This window comes from Callorhinus ursinus, unplaced genomic scaffold (genome assembly GCF_003265705.2).
Source record: "Callorhinus ursinus isolate GAN/ISIS: 27379988/994484 unplaced genomic scaffold, GSC_fseal_2.0 scaffold1, whole genome shotgun sequence".
Lineage (NCBI taxonomy): Eukaryota > Metazoa > Chordata > Mammalia > Carnivora > Otariidae > Callorhinus > Callorhinus ursinus.
In genome coordinates this window covers 146,213,659-146,226,998 of record NW_027397063.1, presented here as the reverse complement: position 1 = coordinate 146,226,998, position 13,340 = coordinate 146,213,659, and the positions used below count along the sequence as shown (strand labels likewise).

At 35.5% G+C, this 13,340-nt stretch overlaps 1 protein-coding gene across 4 annotated transcripts in view; it reads right to left on the bottom strand.

The window, feature by feature from the left end:
* FBXL2 (F-box and leucine rich repeat protein 2) overlaps window positions 1–13,340 on the bottom strand; it is a 121,795-nt gene that overhangs the window by 75,003 nt on the left and 33,452 nt on the right. The window lies entirely within an intron of this gene.

The following is a 13,340-nucleotide window of genomic DNA, read 5'->3' as shown; positions in this document are numbered from 1 at the left end:
TGATGTCCCAAATCTTTTTTTTTTAATAAAGATTGTATTTACTTATTTATTGAGAGAGATAGTATGCATGCGAGCGAGCAAGTGAGTGAGCCGGGGTGGGGGAGAGCGTGGGCAAAAGGTGAGGGAGCCAGAGAATCTCAAGCAGATTCCACACTGAGTGCACAACTGATATGGGGCTCAATCTCATGACCCTGAGAACAGGATCTGAGCCAAAATCGAAAGCGTGATGCCCAACCAATTGAGCCACACAGGTGCCCCGTCAGTGTCCCAAATCTCGATATTTTCCAAATGATAATTTCATGATGTTTCAAAATCCACTTTGAATAAGGAAAAGATCTATTCAAAGTACAAAGACAAATAGAATTTAACTTAGTAAAGTACAAAGGGTTGATTGCCATGGTTTTAAAATTCCAGTTTGCAACTAATCTTTAAGAAACTGCCACCTGTCAAGTTTAGATGACACATCAAAATATCCATAATTAGATGACTCAGCATTAAAGTAATCTTCCCTTTTCCAACTACATATACAAAGCTTTATGGCAGAAGCAAATGAAATAACAGATTTAGGATAATCAGGAAAAGAAAATGTAAACACAGAAGATTATATCCAGCAAAACTGGTTTTCAAGTATAAAGGGCACAAACTGGTATCAACGTACAAGACCTTAGAGAATACTGTTCCCATGAACCCTTCCTGAAGAATGAATCTTCTGGAGAACAAGCACCAGACAACAAAATGACTACACAGCCCTTAAATAAAGACTGGTGGTGAGCATTAAATAAGCTCAATGAAAGTTAAAAGAGAGAGGATATATGATGGCTATACATTTGATAGTGTAGATTTAGTACAACCATTTAAAAGCAGGGGTGAGGAGTAAGAGAGCATATGCAAAAAAAGTCATTGTTTTCAGTAATTATATTGGTAAAAACTATATTGGTATTGTTATTCTGAGGCTATGGTGTCTGTGATGTAGATAAAGCAAATAAGCAAATATAGGATATTCAAATTCTATAATCCCCTGTGTCAGAACCAGGACTATTAGTGTGGAAGAAAGGAGATGCAGACGTTCAGATTGATGAAGTAATGACAGTCCTAAATTTGCAGCAGATATATCACTATGAAATCATGAGTTTCTCATCTCTGTATATATGTTCACTATACTGAAAAGGTCTAGAAATACCTCTAGCAATGAGACTGTAGTCCTGAAATACCCTTTCCCACAAAAAGAAACCAACGCTTCTTGAAGAAATGGCTGATTCCAGGTCTGGAGCAGGTAATATATGAGATGAGCCTCATACATCTGTGTATTTGTCAGGAAGGAAACTATCAAAACTACTAGGGTCATGTAAAAGGACTCAGCAGTCAAAGACCTTTTGAATTTCAATAAAAGTGATAATAGCAATGAATTGAAAATCATTAAATAGGTTTAAATTCATAAACTTATAATACTTGTAAAAAACATAAGTCCCCTTCAGAAGATAAGAAACCAATTTTTATTTTTAAGTAGTTTCAGACTTACAGAAAAGTTGCAAAAATAGGACAAGGAATTCTTGTGCACTTTTCACCCAGATTTCCCAAGTGCTAACAATATATTGCATTTGCATTTTTCTTTATATATATATATATATATATATATATGTATGTTACATTAATTAAACAGGGAGGCTATTAGACTGAGGTGGTTCTAATGTTGTGGTAGCCTACCTAAGCAACCAAAAATCTAAGCCTTTAAATGCCCCAAAATTACAAAATCAGAACACTAAGGACAACCAATCATAAAGAGCAAACGAGGTTTTAAGATATAGCCAATCAGATAACTTTTCTTTGCTTTCCTACCTTCTCTATAGAAGCCTTTCCCCTGGCTCTGATTGGTAGAGCACTCCCAACCACCCCCGCTTTGGCCCTGCCCCAAACTGATTCTTGCTCAAAAAAACCCTTACAGTTTTTAATATACCTCAGCCTATCTTTTAATAAATATCATATACACAGATATATGTCATTGTCTCTGAAATATGAGAGCAAGCTGCAGACATGTTCACTGACCTCTAAATACTCAAGTATCTCCTAAAAACAAGGATGTTCTTTTTCAAAGACACAGTACAATGATCAAAAAAAGGACAGTAATACAGTATTATTTAATCTATAGAACTTATTAAAAATGTGCCAATTGTGCCATTAATGGCCCTTAAAACAAAAGAAAAACCTTTTTTTCTGGCCGAGGACCACATACTACAGTTAGTTGTCTTGTCTCTTTAGTCTCTTTGATTCTGGAACACTTGGCCTTTCTTTATCTTTCTTGACTTTAGTATTTTGAAGCATACAAGCCAGTTACTTTGTCGGATCTCCCTGTGTATATCCGCTGTTTCCTCATGATTAGATTCAAGTTATTAATTTCTGTCAGGAATGCCACAGAAATAATATTGTGGTCTTCTTGGTCATCACATCAGGAAAGACAAGATGTCCATTTGTCCTATTATTGGTGATGTTAACTGTGATCATTTAATTAAGATGATGTCTGCCAGACTGCCTCATTATAAAGTTACTATTTTTCCCTTTGTAATTAATATAGATTACTGTGGAAGATTATTTGAAACTATGCAAATGTTTTTTTCCCCAAATGTGATACCTTCACATATCTCACTTTCAAAAACTGGTAAATAAACAGAAAGAATCAGGCATTTAACCTTTTTTATGTAAACTGTAACACTTTATAATCAAATAGGAATGAAGAGAAATAGCTCTTTATATAAGTATTCTAATAAATGAAAAAAGAATCAGAACATCAATTTGCAGCCCCAATAAGTTAATGATCTAAACAATAAGCATCAATAGATGCTAGCATCCCCCCACACACACACACAAAACCCAGACATTTTGTGACTCCTGATGAAAGAACACCACATTAAATCTTACCAAAGGGACAGAACCTGAGTCTGATCAAGACTTTTGATCCAGGTATCAATTTCCAAGAAATATACATGATAAGGGAAACATGCTGAAATTGTACCATGAGGATGCAATTAGCAAAACCCAGACTGCTGGAACTTCTGCAAGGTGAATAACCTAAGTTCTTTAATAGCATATGTATGGAACAGAAAGAGATGAACATGCTGATTATCAGAGACTTAAAAAGATTTGTAAATTTTCAGTGGGCAAGACAAAACTTTAATGTTTAGGGACGCACATTTGGGTGATAAATCTAAAAAATGAAATACAGTGATAACTATAAAAGTCAAGATAGTGGTTACTTCTGGAGAAGGGAGAAACAGTTGTGATTTGGATGGGGTATGATATGGAGGTTCCTGAAAAAATTAAAAACAGAACTACTGTATATGATCCAGCAATTCCAATTCTGGGCATATAACCAAAGAAAATGAAAACAGGATACTGAAGAGATATACACACTCCCATGTTTATTGCAGCATTATTCACAATAGCCAAGATATGGAAACAACCTGAATCCATCAAGAGATGGATGGATAAAGAAAATGGGGTGTGTGTGTGTGTGTGTGTGTGTGTGTGTGTGTGTGTGTGTTGTGAGTGCCTGTATTAGTCACCCATGAGAAAGAAGGAAATCCTGCCACTTGCAACACATGGACGGACCCTGAGGGCATTATGCTGAGATAAGTCAGACACAGAAAGACAAATATCATATGACATCGCTTATTGAACTCATAAAAACAAAGAATAAAATGATTATGAGGGGCTAAGAGGCTGGGGAATGGAAGAGATGTTGTTTAGGGGAAAAATCTGCTAAGAGACCAGATCTTAATTATTCCCACCACAAAAAAGAACTGATAATTACATGATGTGACAGAGGTGCTAACTAAAGCTATAATGACAATCATACTGCAATATACAAACTACCAAATCAAACATGCTGTATATCTTAAATATATACAATGTTATATGTCAAATATATTTCAGTAAGAAAATTTGTTACAACCTTTGGAAAGCAATGGTTTTGTCAAGAGCTGTAAAACGTTCTCTTTCTTTGATCAGTAATTCCACTTCAGGAAGTTGTCATGAAATAATTCATCAAAAGAAGAAAAAATTTAAAGTGGTTATTTGAGCCTTATCTACAATTATAAAAAGCAACAAAAAGGTTAAGTAAATCATTCCTTACGCACTCTATGGAATATTAAGCAGCCACTGAAGTGGTAATTATGAAGATTATGCACCAATAGGGGAGGATAATCATAAAATGTTAGGTAGGGGAAAGCTCAGAGGAAAATGATTATGTTCCATTCCAACTAAGTGCAAATAAATACACACATGGGCCAATAGTACAAGGAAACTGAACTTCAAGATTCACCAAATAGAGTATAATTTTTTCAAGTGCTGTTTCTTCTCACACACATATACTCATATGCCCACACAATACACATACACACACAGGCACATGTTCACATATACATTCACATACACATACAAACATGCCCACCCAATACATATATACACATATATATAAGTACACATTTACACACACACATATGCTAATGTGCACAATTGTGGACTGAACTGGGTACTCCCAAAATTCAAATATTAAAGTCTTAAACCAAAGTACTTCAGAGTATGACTGCATATGTGTCAAAATACGAGACAAGATTTTAAAGACATAATTAAAGTAAAATGAGATCATTAGAGTGGGCTCTAATTCAATATGACTTATCTCCTCATAATAAGAGATTAAAACACAGACAGCTACAGAGGGAAGACCATGTGAGGACATAGGGAAAAGATGGCCATCTACCAAGCCAAGGAGCAAGGTCTTTGAAGAAACCAACCATGCTGACACCTTGGTCTTGCACTTCTAGCCTCCAGAACTGTGAGAAAATAAATTTCTGTTTTTAAGCCAAAATAATAACAACTGTAATAATAAAACCAAAATAATAACAATATAACAATAATAATATAACAACAACTATAATAATAAAGCCAAAAGCTGGTTCTTTAAAAGTACTAACAAAATAGTCAAACTTTTAGTAAAATTGATAAAAAATGGGGTGAGCACTTAAACATAAATTAATGATAGTCCAAACAAAAATAAATACATGACAGCAGATACTGTAGAGTTAAAAAAATAAACATAGAACTATCAAAACTGGCTAAAATAAAAAACACAAGAAACATGTGTTGGCGAGGATGTGGAGAAAAACGAACCCCCATGCTCTGTTGCTGGGAATGCAAACTGGTGTAGCCACTGTGGAAAACAGTATTGCAGTCCCTTAGAAAATTAAAAATAGAATTGCTATATGATCCAGTACTGGGTATTTACTGAAAGAAAGAAAAAAAACCCCAATAACTTGAAAAGGTATATGTACTCCTATGTTTATTGCAGCATTATTTACAATAGCCAAGATATGTAAGCAACCTAAGTGTCCCCTGATAGATGAATGGATAAAGATGACATAGTATATATATATATAATGAAATATTACTCAGCCATAAAAAAGAATGGAATATTGCCATTTATAACAATATGGATGGACTGAGAAGATAATACTAAGTGAAATAAGTCAGAGAAAAACAAATACTATATGATTTCATTCATATGTGGAATGGACAAAGAAAAAAAGAGACAAAAAAACAGACTCTTAAATACAGAGAACAAATTGGTGGTTGCCAGAGAGGAGGGAGGTGGGGTGATGAGTAAAAAAAATGGAATGAAGAATATACTTATCTTGATGAACACTGAGAAATTTATAGAATTGTTGAATTATACTGTATACCTGAAACTAATATAACACTGTATGTTAACATCTGAATAATAAATAAATAAATAAATAAATAAATAAATAAATAAATAAATAAGACACAGTGGGACAGAATATCCTTTAAAAAAAAAACCTATCAAGACGACAAAATTTTAAACTCAGACAAAATGGACAAATTCCTAGAAAAATGAAACTACCAAGTGACTCAAGAAAAAATAGAAAGCTTATTCTTCCCCTCCTGCTATCTTCTTCTTTTTTCTTTTCCTTAACATATATTGCATTATTTGTTTCAGAGGTAGAGATCTGTGATTCAACAGTCTTGCACAATCCTACTCATATCAAATTAGTTAAAAATTTTCCCACAGAGAAAATTCTAGGCTCAGACGATTTTAGAATGTTAGTTCTATCAGACTTTCAAAGAATGGTTAAACCAAAACACAGGGACTATTTCAGAGAGCAGGAAAAGACTGAATACTCCATAACTCAATTCTATAGGCTTGTATTAATTCCAAAATCAGATAAAAACAATGAGAAATAAATTTAAAGACCCTAGTCACCCCAAAATACAGATGTCTTCTGTGTGTATTGGCACATAGAAAATGAACTAACGGAACAGAATAAAGACTAACTATATAACTATTAGAGAAGAGAATATATGATAGAGGTAATAATGGCATTCTTTGAGGAAAGGAAGGACCATTTAACAAATGAACCTGAGGGTGCCTGGGTGGCTCAGTTGGTTAAGCGACTGCCTTAGGCTCAGGTCATGATCCTGGAGTCCTGGGATCGAGTCCCGCATCGGGCTCCCTGCTCAGCAGGAGTCCTGGGATCGAGTCCCGCATCGGGCTCCCTGCTCGGCAGGGAGCCTGCTTCTCCCTCTGACCTTCCTCTGTCTCATGCTCTCTCTCTACCATTCTCTCTCTCTCTCTATAAATAAATAAATAAATGAACCTGAAAAAATTGACAATCCACATGGAAAAGAAAATAAAAATGGATTCTATCTTGTAAATAAAGACCAACACCAGAGTGACTAGAAACTGAAATATCAAATTTTAAACTTTCAGAAGAAAATATATGTGAATATATCTGTCCTCAAGGTAAGGAAGATGTTCCTTAACAAAACACAAAACACACTAACCAAAAAAGATTAATATATTTGACTTTATATAAGGTGTTTGGTTCATCAAAATATGCCTTAAAGAATGGGAAAAAAAAAAAGTTACAAGCTGGGAGAAAACTTGTCAGAAAATCTCAACCTCAGTACAAAGATTGTGCTGAGAATATAAGGAACTCAACAGAATTCAAATTATATTACAAAGCTAGGGTAATCAGAACAGTATGGACTCAGCATAAAAACAAACACATGATCAATGGAACAGACTATATAGCCCAGATATAAACCCATGAATATATGGTCAATTACTTTACAACAAAGCAGCCAAGAATATATAATGGAGAAAGAACAGTCTTTTCAATAAGTAGTGCTGGGAAAACCGGACAGCCACATACAAAAAATGAAAATGGACCACTATCTTACACCATAAACAATAACTAACTGAAAATGGATTAACAACTTGAATGTAAGACTTGAAACCATAAAACTCCTACAAGAAAACATAGGCAGGAAGCTCTCTGACACTGGTCTTGGTGATGATTTTTTGGATTTGACACCAACAGCAGAAATAAGCAAAAAAAAAGCAACAAAAGCAAAAATAAACAAGTAGGACTACATCAAAATAAAAAGCTTCTGCATAGCAAAGGATACCATTAACATAATGAAAAGGCAACCTACTGAATGGTAGAAGATATTTGCAAATTATGTATCTGAAAAAAGGTTAATATCCAAAATATATAAAGAACTTATGCAACTTAATAGCAAAAAAAACAAACAATCCAATTAAAAAGTGGGCAGAAGATCTAAATAGACATTTTCCCCAAGAAGACATACAGATGGCCAACATGTACATGAGAAGGTGCTCACATCGCTAATCATCATGGAAATGCAAATAAAAAGCATAATGAAGTATCACCTCACACCTATCAGAATGGTTAGTATCAAAAAGACAAGAAATGAGTGAGGGGGTGGAAAACCATTTACCATGCTAATGGACATCAAAAGAAAGCTGGGGTGGCAATCCTTCTATCAGACAAATTAGATTTTAAACCAAAAACTATAATAAGAGATGAGGAAGGACACTATATCCTACTTAAAGGGTCTATCCAACAAGAAGATCTAACAATTGTAAATATCGATGCCCTTAACATGGGAGCAGCCAATTATATAAGCCAATTAATAACAAAATCAAAGAAACACATTGACAACAATACAATAAAAGTAGGGGACTTTAACACCCCCCTCACTGAAATGGACAGACCATCTAAGCAAAAGATCAATAAGGAAATAAAGACCAAATGGACTTCACAGATATATTCAGAACATTCCATCCCAAAGCAACAAAATACACATTCTTTAGTGCCCATGAAACATTCTTCAGAATAGATCACATCCTAGGTCACCAATCAGGTCTCAACCGGTACCAAAAGATTGGAATCATTCCCTGTATATTTTCGGACCACAATGCTTTGAAACCAGAACTCAATCACAAGAGGAAAGTCGGAAAGAACTCAAATACATGGAGGCTAAAGAGCATCCTACTAAAGAATGAATGAGTCAACCAGGAAATTAAAGAAGAATTAAAAAGGTTCATGGAAACAAATGAAAATACAACTGTTCAAAATCTTTGGGATGCAGCAAAGGTGGTCCCAAGAGGAAAGTATACAGCAGTACAAGCCTTTCTCAAGAAACAAGAAAGGTCTCAAATACACAAGCAAACCTTACACCTAAAGGAGCTGGAGAAAGAACAGCAAATAAGGCCTATGCCCAGCAGGAGAAGAGAAATAGTAAAGATCAGAGCAGAAATCAATGAAATAAACACCAAAAGAACAGTAGAACAGATCAACGAAACTAGGAGTTGGTTCTTTGAAAGAATTAATAATATTGATAAACCCCTGGCCAGACTTATCAAAAAGAAAAGAGAAAGGACCCAAATAAATAAAATCATGAATGAAAGAGGAGAGATCACAACCAACACTAAAGAACAACAAACAATTATAAGAACATATTTTTTTTTTAAAGATTTTATTTATTTATTTGAGAGAGAGAATGAGATAGAATGAGCATGAGAGGGGGGAGGGTCAGGGGGAGAAGCAGACTCCCTGCTGAGCAGGGAGCCCGATGCGGGACTCGATCCCGGGACTCCAGGATCATGACCTGAGCCGAAGGCAGTCGCTTAACGAACTGAGCCACCCAGGCGCCCCTATAAGAACATATTATGAGCAACTATATGCCAGCAAATTAGATAATCTGGAAGAAATGGATGCATTCCTAGAGATGTATAAACTACCAAAACTGAGCCAGTAAGAAATAGAAAACCTGAACAGACCCATAACCACTAAGGAAATTGAAGCAGTAATCAAAAATCTCCCAAGAAACAAGAGCCCAGGGCCAGATGGCTTCCCAGGGGAATTCTACCCAACATTTAAAGAAGAATTAATACCTATTCTTCTGAAACTGTCCCAAAAAATAGAAATGGAAGGAAAACTTCCAAACTCATCTTATGAGACCAGCATTACCTTGATCCCAAAATCAGACAAAGACCCCATTAAAAAAGAGAATTACAGATGAATATCCCTGATGAACATGGATGCAAAAATTCTCACCAAAATACTAACCAATAGGATCCAACAGTACATTAAAAGGATTATTCACCATGACCAAGTGGCATTTATTCTTGGGCTGCAAGATTGGTCCAACATTCGCAAATCAATCAATATGATACAATACATTAATAAAAGAGCAAGAACCATATGGTCCTCTCAATAGATGCAGAAAAAGCATTTGACAAAGTACAGCATCCTTTCTTGATCAAAACTCTTCAGAGTATAGGGATAGAGGGTACATACCTCAATATCATAAAAGCCATCTATGAAAAACCCACAGCAAATATCATTCTCAATGGGGAAAAACTAAGAGCTTTTCCCCTAAGGTCAGGAATACAGCAGGGATGTCCACTATCACCACTGCTATTCCACATAGTACTAGAAGTCCTAGCCACAGTAGTCAAACAAAAAGAAATCAAAGGCATCCAAATTGACAAAGAAGAAGTCAAACTCTCATTCTTTGCAGATGATACCTAGGAATAAATCTATCCAAAGAGGCAAAGAATCTGTACTCAGAAAACTATAAAATACTCACGAAAGAAATTGAGGAAGACACAAAGAAATGGAAAAATGTTCCATGCTCATGGATTGGAAGAACCAATATTGTGAAAATGTCAATGCTACCTAGAGCAATCTACACATTTAAATCAATCCCTATCAAAATACCATCCACTTTTTTCAAAGAAATGGAACAAATAATCCTAAAATTTGTATGAAACCAGAAAAGACCCCGAATAGCCAGAGGAATGCTGAAAAGAAAAGAAAAGCTGGTGGCATCACAATTCCAGACTTCAAGCTCTATTACAAAGCTGTAATCATCAAGACAGTATGGTACTGGCACAAAAACAGACACCGAGATCAATGGAACAGAATAGAGAGCCCAGAAATGGACCCTCAACTCTATGGTCAACTAATCTTCGACAAAGCAGGAAAGAATGTCCCATGGAGAAAAGACAGTCTCTTCAACAAACAGTGTTGGGAAAATTGGACAGCCACATGCAGAAGAATGAAACTGGACCATTTCCTTACACCACACACAAAAATAGACTCCAAATGGTTGAAAGACCTCAACTCCTGTCCTCAAGACAGGAGTCCATCAAAATCCTAGAGGAGAACACAGGTAGCAACCTCTTCCACCTCAGTCGCAGCAACTTCTTCCTAGACACATCGCCAAAGGCACGGGAAGCCAGGGCAAAAATGAACTATTGGGACTTCATCAAGATAAAAAGCTTTTGCACAGCAAAGGAAACAGTCAACAAAACCAAAAGACGACTGACAGAATGGGAGAAGATATTTGCAAATGACATATCAGATAAAGGGCTAGTATCCAAAATCTATAAAGAACTTATCAAACTCAACACCCAAAGAACAAATAATCTAATCAAGAAATGGGCAGAAGACATGAACAGACGTTTTTCCAAAGAAGACATCCAAATGGCCAACAGACACGTGAAAAAGTGCTCAACATCGCTCGGCATCAGGGAAATCCAAATCAAAACCTCAATGAGATACCACCTCACAACCAGTCAGAAGGCCAAAATTAACAAGTCAGGAAACAACAGATGTTGGCGAGGATGTGGAGAAAGGGGAACCCTCCTACACTGTTGGTGGGAATGCAAGCTGGTGCAGCCACTCTGGAAAACAGTATGGAGGTTCCTCACAAAGTAGAAAATAGAAATGACTTGAAAGATGTATGTACCCGCATGTTTACTGCAGCATTACTTACAATAGCCAAGATATGGAAGCAAACCTAAGTTGCTTATAAATGAATGGATAAAGAAAATGTGGAGTATATATATAAAATGCAGTATTATTTACCCATAAAAAAAAAGGAAAATCTTGCCATTTGCAACAACATGGACTTAGAGCACATTATCGTAAATTAAATAAGTCACACAGAGAAAGATGAATATTGTTATGATCTCACTTATATGTGAAATCCCAAACAAAAACTGAGCTCATAAATACAGAGAATAGATTTGTGGTTGCCAGGGGTAGGGAGCAAAGGGATGGGCAAAATGAGTGAGTGGGGTCAAAAGGTACAAACTCCAGTTAAGTCATGGGGATGTAACGTACAGCATGGTGACTAGAGCTAATAATACTGCACTGAATATTTGAAAGTTGCTAAGCAAGTAGATCTTAAAAGTTCTTATCACAAGAAAAAAAATTTCCATAACTATATATGGTGATGGATGTTAACTAGACCTATTGTGATGTTCGCTTTGCAATATACACAAATACTGAATCATTATACCGTACACCCGAAACTAATGTAATGTTACATATCAAATACATATATAAATTATTTTAAAAGCTAGGTTTACTGTGTTATGGTACATAAAATCCAGGTCAAACACCAGAAGTTATAAAATGCTTAAAGGAAATCTATAAGCACACTCAAGAAGGAGAGAACATAGCCTCAAACTCGGGGAAAGCCTTAGGTTGAACTAAGTGAAAGAGGGGTAAAGCAAAAGACAGACATTTTCAAGAAGCAGAACGAGCCCAGGAGAGAACAAATTAGAGAATGATACTTTCAGGGACTGGAGCTAATTCAGAACCACCAGAATTTACACGGAAACTGGAAAAGAATGAGAGATGGGACAGAGTAAGAGTTAATAAGTATACATTTCTGGGACAATAATTTAGGTCATAACAATTTAAATGGACTTTATGCTAAAAGTAATAGGAAAGGTTTGAGGCAGGAGAAAGGCAGAATTAGTAATATAAAGATAAAATAAAGAAATAACAAAATCAAAAATCGTAATAATTACAGTGAATAAAATATGATCATTAAAACCCCAAATTGCCCTCTTGTAAAGACTATTAAATTGGGACAATATTTGGCAAATTGGATGGAGAAAAAAATACAAATACAGAAGATATAGTATATTAAGAACAAGAAGGAAAAAAAACCAACGGCAAACCAATAAGAAACAACCTAATAAGGCAAAACATATATTTCACAGAAAAGGAAATACATGTAATGATAAATAGATGCTCAACACTACTAAAATTCAGGGAAATTCAAATAAAGAATACAATGAAATGCTATTCTACTCTTAAGACATGTAGCAACACTAAATGTTAGAGTGACTCAACAGAGGCTCTTATTCATTGTATGAAGGTAAATTGGTAAGACCACTTTGGCAAAACAATATTACTAAAATAAAGTTGATTATTTGTATAGCTTATGACCCCCAGCAAGCTCACTCCCAGAGAAACTTCTGTATATTTGTACCAAGAGACATTTATGAGGATATTCACAGCAGCACTGCTTTTATTAACAAAACACTGGAAACCCAAGTATTTATCAAAGAACAATCAATAAGGGGTGCCTGGATGGTTCAGCTGGTTAAGCATCTGCCTTTGGCTCAGGTCATGATCCTGGGATTGAGCCCCACATTGGGCTCCCTGCTCTGTGGGGAGCCTGCTTCTCCCTCTCTCCCTGCCCCTCCCCCCAACCTGTGCTCTCTCACATGCTCTCTCTTAAATAAATAAAAATCTTAAAAAAAAAAGAACAATCTATAAGTGAATCTTGACACATTCACACAATAGATTATACAGCAGTAAAATGAGTAATGCAAAGCAACATGGGTCACTCTAAGTACCATAATTTTGAGTGAAAACCATGTCTCAGAATATATTTCTTTTTTACAAAGTTTTTTTACAAATTAAACACTGTAATCATTTAGTCAAATATACTTAAGATAAAAAAAACTTTTAAAGAAAGGAATCATAAATACAAAGTTCTTGAAAAAGTGGGGAGGGGGAAAAGGCAATGCATGGATCAGTGATGAAATGTAGGATTAACCAAGAGTTGTGAGTAATCCAATTCTGTAATTCAATTTAAGTAAAAACACACACACACACACACACACACACACACACACACACACACACACA